At 38.9% G+C, this 15,921-nt stretch overlaps 1 non-coding gene across 1 annotated transcript; it reads left to right on the forward strand.

The window, feature by feature from the left end:
• Positions 1-1,007: 1,007 nt before the first annotated feature.
• On the forward strand, positions 1,008-1,114 carry LOC139845682 (small nucleolar RNA R71). The gene has a single exon (XR_011758446.1). It is a non-coding gene; the product is annotated as a small nucleolar RNA R71 (small nucleolar RNA).
• Positions 1,115-15,921: the final 14,807 nt, after the last annotated feature.

Raw genomic sequence — 15,921 nt, forward strand, 5'->3', positions numbered from 1 at the left:
TAGTGTCCAAGAATCTTCCATCTAGTTTGAAGGAATCAAGCTTGGATGGTTCTTCTTGTAGCCTTCCAGGATAAGGTATGCGAACTGGAGTTTCAGGGGTCAGCTTCTGAGTATATGTTGATTTTTTCTTGAGCCTAGTTGACCTTCTCCGTGGTTCTTCCTCTGGGATTACGGAAACCATTTGCTTTGCTTCTTCTATGTGGGGATTCTGGATAGTATTACTTGGCAATCTTCCCTGCGGTCGAGTTTCAAGGCGTTGTGATAACTGTCCGAGCTGCGTTTCCAAACTTTTGAGCAGAGCCAATTGATTTCTCATTAGTATCTTCATCTGATCTTGTCTGGTTGCAGTTCTCTGATTTAACTGTTGTTTTCCTTGGATGAACTGAGTTAACTGATCATCAGCTCCGAGAGTGGGGTTAGCTGCTTTTGTAATCTGGGTGGTAGGGAAATTCTCCTCAACTGGGGGACCAGTGAGTGGAAGTGGTTGATCGTAGGTCAATTGAGATTGTTGGGCTGGATAAGGTGGATAGCGATAGTGGAAAGGTTGATTGCTTCGCTGAAATTGATTAACCCTTGGTGGTTGATTGAATTCGGGATTTGGTGGACGAACTGGGTATTGAACGTAACAGACTGAACCGTCAGGGTTTTCGTACTCAACTTGATAGTCTTCAGTGGGTTGCGGGTTGGTACAATTAACACAAGCCTGAGCTTAGTTAACCTGCTGCGGTTGCGTCTTCAATTCTCCGAGTTGCTTGGCAAGAGATTCCATCTTATCTGTGAGGGATTTGATGGCCTCCGTTTGATTGTTAAGTGCAGAGAGTGGGGCAGATGATGAAGTTGTTTCACCACTGTTCCTGTCATGATGATGCATCGTCATGTTCTCGAGCAATTCCCATGCTTCATCTGCGGTTTGGTTCATCAGATTCCCTTGAGCTGCTGCATCGATCGTCGTCCTATGATTTACCGTAAGACCATTGTAGAAGGTACATATTTGGGCTGACCGTTCTAACTGGTGATTAGGGCACTTCTTCAGCAGGGTTTTGAAACGCTCCCATGCAGTGTAAAGAGATTCATCATTACTTTGTTTGAAGTTAATGATGTCATTCTTCAGTTTGGTTTGTTTAGAAGGAGGGAAATATTTGGTTAGGAATTTAGTCGCCATCTCCGTCCATGACGTGATGGAATCTTTTTCCAGTCCTTCAAACCAATTTTGAGCATGATGAGTGAGAGAATAGGGGAACAAGTATAGCCGGACTATATCTTGTCCTATCCCTGGCTGTTTGTAGGAGTTCGAAAGAGATATGAATTTATCAAGGTGAGAATTATGATCGTCATTCGGTAATCCATGAAACTGACAGCTATTATGAATGAGCTGGATGATGTAATGTTTTAACTCGAACGAGTGTCCTTGAATCTCTGAAAATCTGATTGGTCCTCCTCGACCATCAATCGAGGGTTTCATGTTTTCTGCTAAAGTAACGCGTAACGCCATTTGGTTTCTGATTCGTGCTTTCTTGCGTGCTTTAGAGATAATTGCGTCTGGATCAGGTACGAATAACAACGGCCCTGGTCTAGATCGGGTTTGGGTCATACACTAGGTATGCCTTTTTGTTTTTAATTTTCGCAAATAAGCTAAATTATAATAAGCTAAACTAAACTAATCTAATTCTAAGGTAATCTAATTTAATCTAAGGCAATCTAAGGTAATCTAAGGTGGTCTAATCTAAGGTAAACTAGAGTAATCTAAAGTAATTTAATCTAATTAACTAACTATCCTTGGTGGAATATGTTTTTGGTTCTGGCTACTGATTCCCTGGTATTTCGGTAACAAAGTTCCGCACAAACTATTCAACAAACCAAGTGGCCAGGTCGACTACGGAGAGGCAGAATCCTTTTGGTCCCAATATAATTGGCGACTGTTCGAAAAATCCAATAACCAAGTCCGTGTATAATTGTCTTTCTTAGACACCACTAAATTCTTGTGAATAAGTTTGATTGAAAACAGTATTGCCTGATACCAGTTCCCCGGCAGCGGCGCCAAAAACTAGCAGGTCTCTTGATATGGCCGAAACGGACGGTTTTTATTTGCGCGGTGTCGTTAGGCCGCAGCTCGCCAGGATCAGCCACTCGTGGGAGAGGGTACTGTTTTAAATTTATATTTAGCGGGGCCTAAATCTTACTACTCCTTATAAGTAAGGGAAGTATGACCTAGAGTCGTATTTTTGAGATATCAGTAACATCGAACTTATATTGTAACCTAAGATAGTTAAGGAGTAGTGAATATTTATTTTGGAATTTTCTAATTTATAAGATAGATAAAGTAAATGCGATAAAATTTGTAATTCAGATAAGGTTAAAGTAAGCGCATACTATGACTTCATCAGTTATTCTGCCGAGATTATGGAATGCTGGCTCATGAATAGGCAGAAGCCTTGTATTCATTACACTAGTCCTAAACGCCCCTGTCATAAGACATGTCACTGGGTACTGCGTTAAGCTTGAAGATTCTGAATAGACAGCAACGTCCCTTACCCCCGACGCTCGTGCAGTCTTACTACAGGCATACACGTTCAGACGGCTCATCCAATTGAGCGACTCGGTTGGGTGACGTATTAACATTCCAAAATGGTCTAAACTTTCTTAAGCATAATAGAATACATGGTTTACCATATCCGAGAGACGTGATGTGCCTCAATGCTTTCGTTAATGATTGGTAAAAGATAGTTAGGCCCTTAAAAGAGTTCAACCATAAAGAACACCATGGCCAAGTCAGTCTGACTTCCATGAACATGTTCGGTTATTCTAACGGTCCAATCCTTTATGTGTCTAAACAAACAGTTCCTTAATTAACTAAGAATCCCTCAAGCGGGGTGCAATGCTTGAGACCGCGTTATGGTGCAGTGTACTGGTCAACACTAACCGCGTTCCATGGCCTTACTTAGTAGAGGTACAGCTTACAACAACCGCTGTGCTTCAGCGTGCACGTACGAAGTTTATATGCTTGGTGACTACACTAGCATAGTCTAGGGCCGACAATGTACTAGGGGTCTAGTCAGATGTTTTACTACGAAAGAGTCCTCAATCGGAATCTAAAGCTCGATAGACTTACTACAACCGGTGTGCCTCGGTCGATCTTACGTTGTATCCGATAGACTTCTCTTACCAATGGGTGACACAGATAGTGTACTCTGAATCGGGGTTCGCGACTTCCCAATAACAGAGCCTATAACTACGTTCTATTAGTTGGAAAAGCGATTGAGTTTAAAGCATAATCGGAAAGCATTTCAACAGCATACACAAACCATAATATTATTTCGGCATTATAACTGCTTACATCATAGAATACACTAAATATAACTACTCGCTAATCATGGCAATAATATCATAAAACATTATATAAGGTAAAGGATAGAAGTACCAGTAGATTAAACGAGTTCAGAATACAAAAGTGACAACTTCAAGACTCCAGACCGCTCCTAATACAATCTTCAGCGTTCGCCTCCGGGTACTTAATTTCCCGCTCGGAGGTGAGACGGCCTTGAAAGTATGACTAATATTGTACAAGAGAGAGAAAGAAGTGAATTGATGTGTGTGTTGGAATGAATGATAAAGACCCTTTAAATAGACTTGAAATTTGCCAGCATACGCCTGGCAGGGCGTATGGCAGGGCGTATGGCAGCCCGTTTTTGGCAGGCCGTATGCAAGGCAGGCCGTATGGTGGCTCGTGTGGTGGCACGTATATGGCAGGCCGTTTCCATACTGGCAGGTCGTATGGCAGGCCGTATGGCTTGCTGGTCAGCCTGGATTCCCTGGATCGTAACTTGATTTCTTGTCTTTCACCGTTTTCGCTCTAGAATCTTCGTTCTAGCTTCGATTCTCTCGATTCTTTTTGCAACGCCTTCGTAATTACTTGTTCTTCAATTATAACCTACGAAGTGGGTATTTTTTCGACAAAGTTCGAATCTTTCTTGTTTTTGGGCCTTAATACCGGGGTGAAAACGTGACTTTTTAGCCGATATCAAAGTGCACAAGTGTTAAGCAAAAATTTTTAGCGGACGCTTTTGATACAAAAATTTTTGTATTTTGTTATTTTGGGTTAATGGACAGAAACTAACTTGTGTATATGTTTTTCTCAGGAGAAAAGGAGAAATAGAAGATTCAGTGATTAGATAGCTGAATACCTTCTCGTTTGCTGGTAATCGGTGAGTGGGACTAACTGGAGAATATAGTATATAGAAGCATGTTATATTATGATTTCCATGCTTGTTAGATATACTTATTATTGTGGTTAGTTAGTACTTTGTGATGACTGCATGTTAGTTGATGCTTGTCTGCTGGAGCCAGTGCGTCCCTATTGTGTGGTAGCCTCGGTAGGAGAGATCAACCTGCGGGTTGGGTTCCTCTGTGGTAGGCTAGACAACCGTGGTGTATATATATGTGAATGACGCATCCGTCGCGTGTGGATTATGTATATACATACGGTGGTGGAGGAACTTCTGGTAAGCCTCAGTCCGATCAGTTGGTGGTTAATGGTTTGGCCGAGCCGCCAGAGTCTCTGTAGACGGCACTTGGGTGATGTTTGTGTGTTAGACTATGTGACATGATTATTATAACAGTTATGTATGCTATGGCCTGTAGTTAGTCGTACTCACTTAGCTTTGTGCTAATTCCCCTTCATCTCCTCCCTTGCATGTTATTAGCTTTTGTAGATAGTGCTTTTTGGGAGAAGACGGGCATGGCGATGTTATGTTTGACTATGAAGAAACTCTGATGTGTCTTTTCCGTTAAAACTGAATTTTGTTATAATGTCACGTGACACCAGATGTATTAGTTAATGCTAACTATCAGATCATTTGGATATGTAATTATTATACATTTATGTCATTATAATGGTTTAATTAATGTTAATGCTTCCGCCACGTACAAAAAAAAAAAATTTAGCGGTGTCACAAGTTGGTATCAGAGCTTAGTTGGCAGCATGTGCATTGTGATTTAAATGTCATGTTCCTAAACTTAGTAAAGTCATGTCAAACATAACATGCTGGGGATGGGTTAAGTGAGTATTAGGACAGGTTATGTGTTAGTTGTTAGTACTAACAGAGTTTATACTAAGCTTTAGTGTGAGTGTTGTGGTAGTGCAGTAATGACAGATAATGAAGCAAACGCTACTGGCCCCACTGTCCCTGGAACCGGTATCTTCAGAGCTCCTGAGGAAGATGGACATGTGTCATCAGAAGAGAAAACCTCACAAGAAGTAATAAACCTTCAGAGTCGATTATTAGAAGCTCAAGAGAAAATCAAAGAATTAGAACAAGAACGGGCACAATGGAACCCTAATACCACTGCGTTGAACACAACCTTTCCTCCTAACTTTTATACTCAAGCTGGTGGCAGTTCTCAGTCACAGTTTTCTCAAACCACCTATCAAAACCTCACAATGCCATTCCCGTTTAACCATGCATTTCCAAATCAAATGATATACCCATTTCAAATTCCCGAGACGAGAAAGAAGTGTACCTATAAACAATTTCTAGACTGCAAACCTCCTGAGTACAGCGGTCACACAAACGTTACAGTGACACTGAATTGGTTAAGAGCTAATAGGGCTAATATTAAGTGTGATAAGAATATGATTTCTTTCCGTTTGGCCGATGGATCCCGAGTGATAGCTAGAGGAGAGCGCAGCGGATTTAACTTTCCTATGGTTTCCCTAATGAAAGCTCAGAAGGCGATATCGAAAGGGCGTGATTCGTTCTTAGCATACGTGATCGATGTTAAGAAAGAAAAGAAGCAGGTGATCGATATTCCCGTTGTGTCAGAATTTTCTGAAGTGTTTCCAGATGATTTACCAGGGTTACCTCCAGTACGTGAAGTAGAGTATAAAATCGATTTGGTTCCGGGTGCTACACCATTTGCAAAAGCTCCTTACAGATTAGCTCCGTAAGAAATCAGAGAAATGATGTCTCAGATTCAGGAATTGTTAGATAAGGGGTTTATTCGACCAAGTTCTTCACCATGGGGTGCTCCTGTGTTGTTTGTGAAAAAGAAAGATGGGTCGCTTCGTATGTGTATAGATTACCGTGATTTGAATAAGAGAACAATAAAGAATAAGTATCCCTTACCGAGAATAGATGATTTATTCGATCAGTTACAGGGTGCTTCTTACTTTTCAAAGATTGATTTAGGTTCAGGGTATCATCAGGTACGTGTTGCAGAGACCGACATACCGAAAATAGCGTTTAGAACAAGATATGGTCATTATGAGTTTTTAGTTATGCCATTCGGGTTAACGAACGCGCCAGCAGTGTTTATGGATTTAATGAACAGGGTGTGTCGTCAGTATCTTGATAAGTTTGTGATTGTCTTCATAGATGATATCTTGATATATTCAAAAACCGAGAAAGATCATGCTACGCATCTGAGGTTGGTGTTAGAGCTTCTGAAACAGGAACAGTTGTACGCTAAGTTCTCCAAGTATGAATTTTGGTTACGGGAAGTACAGTTTATGGGTCATGTGATTTGTGAACAGGGTATCAAAGTGGATCAGTCTAAGATAGAAGCTGTAATGAATTGGAACTCTCCGAAAACGCCGACAGAAATCAAGAATTTTCTGGGTTTAGCAGGTTATTACCACAGATTTATTAAAGACTTTTCCAAAATAGCAGGCCCATTAAATAAGTTAACCAGAAAAGATGTAGCCTTTCGATGGACTGATGAACAAGAAGAGGCTTTTCAGACTCTCAAACAGTTGTTATGTCAAGCGCCCATTTTAGCTTTACCAGAGGGAACAGAAGATTTTGTGGTTTACTGCGATGCGTCACACGCAGGTCTAGGTTGTGTTTTGATGCAAAGAAATAAAGTTATAGGGTATGCTTCACGACAGTTGAAGAATCATGAACGAAATTACCCTACTCATGATTTAGAGTTAACTGCAGTTGTGTTTGCCTTGAAGCTTTGGAGACACTATTTGTATGGTACGCATTGTGAAATCTATACAGATCATAAGAGTCTTCAATATATCTTTTCGCAGAAAGAATTAAATATGCATCAACGTCGATGTTTAAAACTGATTAAAGACTACGATTGTGAGATTAAGTACCATCCGGGTAAAGCAAATGTGGTCGCAGATGCTCTGAGTCGTAAGAAAATAGTCGAAAATGCCAAATTTATGAGAACTGAGATAGTTTTAGACTTGATTGATCGATTGAAAACCGTACAGTTAGTAGCTTTGAATGACGAAAACCTAAAGACTGAACAAATGACCAAAAGAAAATTTGACTTATGCAACGATTATAGAGGATTAAAGACCTATAAAGACCGAATTTGGGTGCCTATGCTTGGAGATTTGAGGGATTTAATCCTTAACGAGGCGCATAAATCGAGATTGACAATGCATCCAGGTAGTACTAAGATGTATCGAGACTTGAAAACATTGTATTGGTGGCCGACAATGAAGACAGATGTTCCAGGTTTCGTTGAGGAATGTCATATTTGTGCGCAAGTTAAAGCAGAACATCAGAAACCATATGGATCTCTACGACAGTTAGAAATTCCTCAGTGGAAATGGGATCATATAACGATGGATTTTGTAACCAAGTTACCCCGAACCCAGAAAGGTCACGACATGATCTGGGTGATAGTGGATCGTCTGACAAAGAGTGCTCACTTTTTAGCTACTCGTGAAACAGCTTCGTTGAGTGATTTGGCAGAGTTGTACTTGAAAGAAATCGTTAGTCGACATGGTGTACCGTTGTCTATAGTTTCCGACAGAGATACTAGGTTTGTATCGAACTTCTGGAATAGTTTACAACAGAATCTGGGTACACATGTGAATCTAAGTACAACATATCATCCACAGACAGACGGTCAGAGTGAACGGACGATTCAGACGTTAGAAGACATGTTGAGAGCGTGTGTCTTAGAATACGGTGGTTCTTGGGATACACATCTTCCATTAATAGAGTTTGCTTACAACAATTCATATCATTCGAGTATCGGAATGCCGTCGTATGAAATGTTGTATGGTCGTAAGTGCAGAACTCCTACGTGTTGGTTAGAAGCAGGTGAGAAACAATTTGCAGGTCCCGAAATTGTTCAGATAACTGCAGAAAAGGTCGAAATTGCACGTGAGAAGTTAAAAGCAACTAGAGATAGACAAAAGATGTATGCTGATCCGCGCAGACGTCCGGTAACATTTAATGTAGGTTATCGTGTATACTTGAAAGTTTCGCCCTGGAAAGGGGTGATCAGGTTTGGTAAACGTGGTAAACTAGCGCCGAGATTTATTGGGCCATTTCTGATCAAAGAAATTTTGAATGATTAAACTGTTGTTTTAGATCTTCCATCAAAGTTAGCAGGAATTTACAACACGTTCAATGTGTGCTATTTAAGGAAGTGTAAATTAGACGACGAAAGTTTGATTCTTCCGTTGAAAGATTTGAAAGTTGATTTGACTAAGAAATTAGTAGAAGAGCCGGTTAAAATAGTGGATAAGAAAGTCACAAGGCTAAGAAAGAAACAGATTTCTATGGTGTTAGTGGAATGGCGGCACAGTTTAGGTTCCAACCTGACGTGAGAAACCGAGGAGTTAATGAGAGCGCGCTATCCCCAGTTGTTTGACCATGACCAGATTCCGAGGACGGAATCTTCTTAAGGGGGGTAGAGTTGTAACATCCTCAATCGGGTCTAGCTGTAAGATTACTAAATTGCCCTTAAGTTGGTGTTGTGATATTATATGCTTTTATTTTTATTTAATGATTATTATTATTTAATGATGTGGTTAGGACCAGTTTGTGACAAGGGTCACAGAACATGTTTATTTATTTAATTTGGACTTCGTTTGGGTTACCAAATGATGTACGAAATATATCAGATAACTGATAAATACCCGTGTGTTACACAGTATGGGAAATTAAACCCATTTAGATGACTAGTGTTGTCTCTCTCTTTCATTTTTCCAGAACCATCTCAAACACCTCGTTCTTCTCCTTCACCTACACCAAAAACCCTAATCCTTAATTCTTATTTTAGAGCTCAAATCGTTTATATTATTGTGTTTCTTGTGATTCACTGATTCTTTTAAGGTAAGAATCATAACATTTCATGCTTTAATCTTTGAGAAAATGGAGTTTTTGTGTTAGTTTTTATAAAGTGTGTATTTTGGGTCAAAGTGGATAGATTTGATGTTGTTTGAGTCCAAATCTTGTGGGTTTATGTTTCTTAATGTATAGTGTCTTCGATTTGGTTAGTTTTGAGGTCATAATCGAGCTCTAGAGCAAAAATTGGTCGATTTTGGGTGAAACCCGTCGCTTTTTCTTCAGCTTCTGCAGATGAACACAGTCGGCCGAGTGTCTCGAGACACTCGACCGACCAACTAGACCATCGACAGAGTGTGTAAGACCCATGGTCGAGTGTGTCTGTGGGAGACCATCGACCGAGTGACTAGACACTCGGCCGAGTGAGTGTAGACAGTCGGCCGACTGTCTCTGACAGTCGACCGAGTGTCTTTGGCAGTGAAATATTTTACCAAGTGTTGATTTCTAGCCGCTATGCTGCCCGTTTGTATTTTGATGGTCAGGATGTAAATTTTTAGCGGACGCTTTTTATACAAAAATTTTTGTATTGTGTTATTTTGGGTTAATGGACAGAAACTAACTTGTGTTCATGTTTTTCTCAGGAAAAAAGGAGAAAGAGAAGGTTCAGTGATTAGATAGCTGAATACCTTCTCGTTTGCTGGTAATCGGTGAGTGGGACTAACTGGAGAATATAGTATATAGAAGCATGTTATATTATGATTGCCATGCTTGTTAGATATACTTATTATTGTGGTTAGTTAGTACTTTGTGATGACTGCATGTTAGTTGATGTTTGTCTGCTGGAGCCCAGTGCGTCCCTATTGTGTGGTAGCCTCGATAGGAGAGATTAACCTGCGGGTTGGGATCCTCTGTGGTAGCCTAGACAACCGTGGTGTATATATATGTGAATGACGCGTCCGTCGCGTGTGCATTATGTATATACATACGGTGGTGGAGGAACTTCTGGTAGGCCCCAGTCCGATCAGCTGGTGGTTAATGGTTTGGCCGAGCCACCAGAGTCTCTGTAGATGGCACTTGGGTGATGTTTGTGTGTTAGACTATGTGACATGATTAGTATAACAGTTATGTATGCTATGGTCTGTAGTTAGTCGTACTCACTTAGCTTTGTGCTAATTCCCCTACATCTCCTCCCTTGCAGGTTATTAGCTTTTGTAGATAGTGCTTTTTGGGAGAAGACGGGCATGGCGATGTTATGTTTGACTATGAAGAAACTCTGATATGTCTTTTTCGTTAAAACTGAATTTTGTTATAATGTCACGTGACACCAGATGTATTAGTTAATGCTAACTGTCAGATCATTTGGATATGTAATTATTATACATTTATGTCATTATAATGGTTTAATTAATGTTAATGCTTCCGCCACGTATTTAAAAAAAAAAAATAGCGGTGTCACAAATTCAGAAATGGAATGCGTTTGATTGTTTGAACATTTACCTTCATGTGACCATTTTCCGCATTTATGACATCTTTCAAGGTGTCGTGCTTTTCTTTTTGCTGCGGATTTTGATTTTCCTTTATCAAAATGTGTCTTATTATGATTGTTCCTGAGTTCTTTTCTTACTTCGTCCATTTTGCCTCTTATGAATGATACCACTTCACTCGGGAAAGTGTTATTATTACGTTTAGTAATCATAGCGTGTAGTAGTAGACCATGGTTCAAATCAAAGGAATTCTTCATTTCGTAAAACCTAAAAACATAAAAATTCAGAATGGGGGGGGGGGGGGAAGACAAGTTCTTTAGGGTCTGCTAGGGAAAGACCATTCGGATTTCATTTTCGAGAACTACACGAAAACAGAAAATCTAACTCTAGACAGCATTATATTATCCTTTAAAACATTTGAATCTCCCCACACTTAGTTAGCTGTGGTATCGAAATTGTGATTAACTTCATTATTAACTTCAATTGGACCATCAACAACTTTCATATCTCTGACTTTTGCTTCAAGCCATTTGTTGATTTCCTCTGTAACATTCACAAATTCAATTAACATCGTCTTTTCTTTAGGCGACAAATTGGATACTAGTCTGTTACATAACTTAAAGTTCCCCTTAATTCTAGCATCTTGAATTCATTTATAAAGTTTCTTCGTTGAACTGTTAAAAACGGGTTCATCTAATTTTGTATCAATAACGGGGTTCTTTGTTATCGGGTCATCATTAGGTGTTTCTTCATCTTCCCCACACTTAGGCGTTTTTATTGGTTCAACAGTTTTTGTTGGTGAAGATTGAAACTTTCGATTCACAAAAGTCACCGATTTATCACCATGCATAAGTGTCATTCTATCTTCTCTTACATCAAAGAATGCCTCGGTGGTTGCTAAAAATGGGCGACCTAGAATTAGAGGAATATCAAGGTCTTCCTCCATATTAATAACTATGAAATTTGCAGGAAAGGTCAAACTTTCCACTTTAACAAGTAAAATTTTGGCTATTCCAACCGGGTGTTTAATGATTCGGTCAAATAATTGAACACCTATTTTGGTTGGTCTTAATTTACTTACACCTAATCTTTTGTATAAGGAAAGTGGCATAACATTCGCACTTGCTCCTAAATCTGCGAGCCCATTTTACATAGCACCATCATTAAGCAAGCAAGAAATAATAAATTCACCTGGGTCTCCTACTTTAGTAAGTAGAGTTGGTTTGTTAACCTTTTTCCGGTGATCTTTTCTTGTTTTTTTCACTTCTACTTGAACTTCTTGTTCACATTATTCTTCTTTTCTTGGAATGGGAGGTTCATATAGAAATTCTTTTTCATCACTACAATTTGAAGCCTCCCCGTCTTCCAATTTTAGTTTTTCATATGTTGTTGACAACATATTTATGTTTTCATTCTGAGGGTTTTCTTTGGTGGTGAAATTATGATTGACTTCATTGTCAACTTCCATCGGATCATGTATATAATGTTTTACTCTGTGACCATTAACTTTAAATTCAATTCCATTTGAATTTATTAGCTCTATTGTTCCGTACGGGAAAACTCTTTTGACTATGAATGGTCCAGACCATCTTGATTTCAATTTTTCAGGAAATAGCTTGAATCGTGAATTGAAAAGAAGAACTCTGTCTCCTTCATTAAATTCTTTGGAACTTTTGATTCTTTTATCATGTCATTTCTTCGTTCTTTCCTTATAGATTAACGAATTTTCATATGCATCATGTCTTAATTCTTCTAATTCGTTTAATTGACTTAACCTTAGACGACCGGCTTCATGCAAATCAAAATTACATGTCTTCAAAGCCCAAAATGCTTTGTGCTCAATTTCTACTGGAAGGTGACATGCTTTTCCGTAAACGAGTTTAAAAGGTGTGGTACCAATTGGAGTTTTGTAGGCTGTTCGAAAAGCCCAGAGTGCATCCTCCAATTTCATGGACCATTCCTTCGGATTTGATCCTACAGTTTTCTCTAGAATACGTTTTAAAGCTCGGTTGGTATTTTCAACTTGTCCACTTGTTTGTGGATGATAAGCGGTTGAGATTTTATGAGTTGCTCCATATCTTTTGAGAACTTTCTCAAGTTGATTATTACAGAAATGAGTACCCCGATCACTTATTAAAGCTTTCGGTGTTCCGAACCTAACAAAAAGACGTTTTAAGAAGTTGACTACAACTCGTGCATCGTTCGTTGGGAGAGCTTGTGCTTCCGCCCAGCTAGATACATAATCAATGGCAACGAGAATGTAGAGATTATTATGAGATTTTGGAAATGGACCCATAAAGTCAATACCCCAAACGTCGAATACTTCACATACTTGAATGACATTTTGTGGCATTTCATCACGTTGACTTATTTTTCCAGCCCTTTGACATGCATCACAGGATTTACAAAGAAGGTGTGCGTCTTTGAAAATTGTAGGCTAATTGAATCCAGCATCATAAACTTTCTTTGCTGTGAGTTGAGGCCCATAATGCCCTCCTGTTGGTCCTGTGTGACAATGGTTTAAGATTTGACTAGTTTCATCTCCGAATACGCATCGGTGTATTATTCCATCGGGACAACTTTTAAACAAATGTGGATCTTCCCAAAAATAGTGTTTTATATCACTAAAGAATTTCTTTCGTTTTTGGTACGACAACCCTTTTTCAAGGAATCCACATACTAAGTAGTTTGCAAAGTCTGCAAACTATGGAATTTCATTATAATCGATTTTCAAGAGATATTCATCAGGAAAGTTATCTTATATGGCCGATTCATTTAGAACTTCTAATTCAGGATTTTCAAGACGAGAAAGATGATCAGCGGCGAGATTTTCTGCTCCCTTTTTGTCTCGGATTTCAATATCGAACTCTTGTAAGAGTAAGATCCAACGGATTAATCTTGGTTTGGCATCTTGTTTTGAAAATGGGTATCTAAGAGCAGAATGGTCGGTATAGACCACCGTTTTAGCTAGAACGAGATATGAACGAAATTTTTCAAAAGCAAAGACAATAGCAAGGAGTTCTTTTTCAGTAGTTGTGTAATTCGTTTGTGCTCCTTGTAACGTCTTACTAGCGTAATAGATAGGTTGAAATCGTTTTTCAATTCTTTGACCTAAAACGGCTCCCATTGCAAAATCACTTGCATCGCACATGAGTTCAAATGGTAGATTCCAATTTGGAGTTATCATGATCGGCGCATTAGTGAGTTTTTCTTTAAGAATATTACAAGATTTGATGCATTCATCTGAAAAGATGAATGGAGCATCTTTTTCTAGGAGTTTGTTCATAGGAGTGGTAATTTTAGAAAAATCTTTTATGAAACGTCGTTAAAAACCGGCATGCCCTAGAAAACTCCTAACTCCTCTAACATTGGTGGGATGTGAAAGTTTAGGAATTACATCTACTTTAGCTCTATCCACTTCAATTCCTTCCTTTGAAATTTTATGACCAAGAACGATGCCTTCTTTAACCATGAAATGACATTTCTCCCAATTAAGAACTAGATTTGATTGCTCGCATCTAATAAGCATTCGTTCAAGATTAACTAGACATGTTTCAAAAGTATCACCGAAGACTGAAAAGTCATCCATGAAAACTTCCATGCATTCTTCTATCATGTCGTGAAAAATCACCATCATGCACCGTTGAAAGGTTGCAGGGGCGTTGCAAAGTCCAAATGGCATGCGTTTGTAAGTAAAAGTACCATAAGGGCACGTGAATGTGGTTTTCTCTTGGTCCTCGGGTGCGATTGGAATTTGAAAGTATCTGGAGAAACCGTCAAGAAAACAATAGTAACTATTCCCAGCTAACCTTTCCAACATTTGGTCAATGAAAGGTAAGGGAAAGTGATCTTTTCTGGTGGCATCGTTTAATTTTCTATAATCAATACAAACACGCCATCCAGTTACAGTCTTAGTAGGAATAAGCTCATCTTTTTCATTTGTGATGACAGTCATGCCACCCTTCTTAGGTACGCATTGAACTGAGCTTACCCATGGACTGTCAGAGATTGGATAAATTAAACCTGCATCGAGCAGTTTAATAATTTCTTTCTTAACAACATCTTGCATATTTGGATTTAGTCTTCGTTGGCGTTGCACATAGGTTTTATGATTTTCTTCCATAAGGATTTTATGTGTGCAATACGAAGGACTTATGCCTTTAATGTCATGAATCTTCCATGCAATAGCTGGTTTATGAGCTTTTAGCACAGAAATGAGTTGAGATTTTTCATTTTTCGTAAGAGAAGACGATATTATTATAGGTAATTCAGATTCACCATGTAAATAAGCGTATTCCAAATGGGTTGGAAGTGGCTTTAACTCTAATATTGGTGGTTCTTCTATCGATGATTTGTATCGATATCTGTCTTCCTCTTTTAGCATTTGAAGTTCTTCTGTTGTTGGTTCATATTCATTAGCCATGAGTGTAGCTAACATTTCAACTGCATCAATTGGTTCAGTCTTTTCTCCTAAAGAACATTCTCCTGTTCCTTGTAATTCTGGAAATTCTTGTAACAATTCTGCATGTGAATCTATAGTTTGAACATAATAACATGTATCATCTGCAGATTGCGGTTGTTGCATGGCTCTATCAACAGAAAAAGGTAACACTCTCGTCCTCTATACTTAGGGTCAATTTTTTACCGAACACGTCTATTATTGCTTTAGCCGTATTTAAGAATGGTCTTCCTAATATGAGAGGAACTCGAGAGTCTTCTTCCATGTCCAGAATAACAAAGTCTACTGGAAATACTAAAGTACCAACTTTAACTAGCATGTTTTTCATTATCCCTCTAGGATATTTTATTGATCGATCAGCTAGTTGTATGCTTATTCGTGTTGGTTTTAATTCTCCGAGGTCTAGTTTAGCGTATAATGAATATGGCATTAAATTTATACTAGCACCTAAGTCTGCCAATGCTTCTATTGAACTAAGACTACCCAGAAAACATGGAATTGTGAAACCTCTTGGATCAGAGAGTTTTTCTGGTAGCTTATTCAATAGCACTGCAGAACAATTAGCATTCATTGTAACAGCCGAGAGTTCTTCCATTTTCTTTCTATTTGTGATTAGATCTTTCAGGAATTTAGCGTATCTTGGCATTCCTGAAATCACATCAATGAAAGGAAGATTGACATTTATTTGTTTAAACATATCCAAGAATTTGGATTGCTCGGCTTCAAGTCTTTCTTTTCTCATTTTACTCGGGTAAGGAAGTGGTGGTTGGTATGGTTTAACATAAGGCTTTGCCTTAACGGTGTTATCTTCATTAACCTTTTCAACTACCGGTTCTGATTCCTTCTCTTGCTCAGGCTGTGGTGCCTGTGTAGTAGGAATAGAGTCATCAGAAATTACAGGTGGTTTAAATGTAATACCACTTCTTGTGGTAATGGCTTTAGC

This window comes from Rutidosis leptorrhynchoides, chromosome 4 (genome assembly GCF_046630445.1).
Source record: "Rutidosis leptorrhynchoides isolate AG116_Rl617_1_P2 chromosome 4, CSIRO_AGI_Rlap_v1, whole genome shotgun sequence".
Lineage (NCBI taxonomy): Eukaryota > Viridiplantae > Streptophyta > Magnoliopsida > Asterales > Asteraceae > Rutidosis > Rutidosis leptorrhynchoides.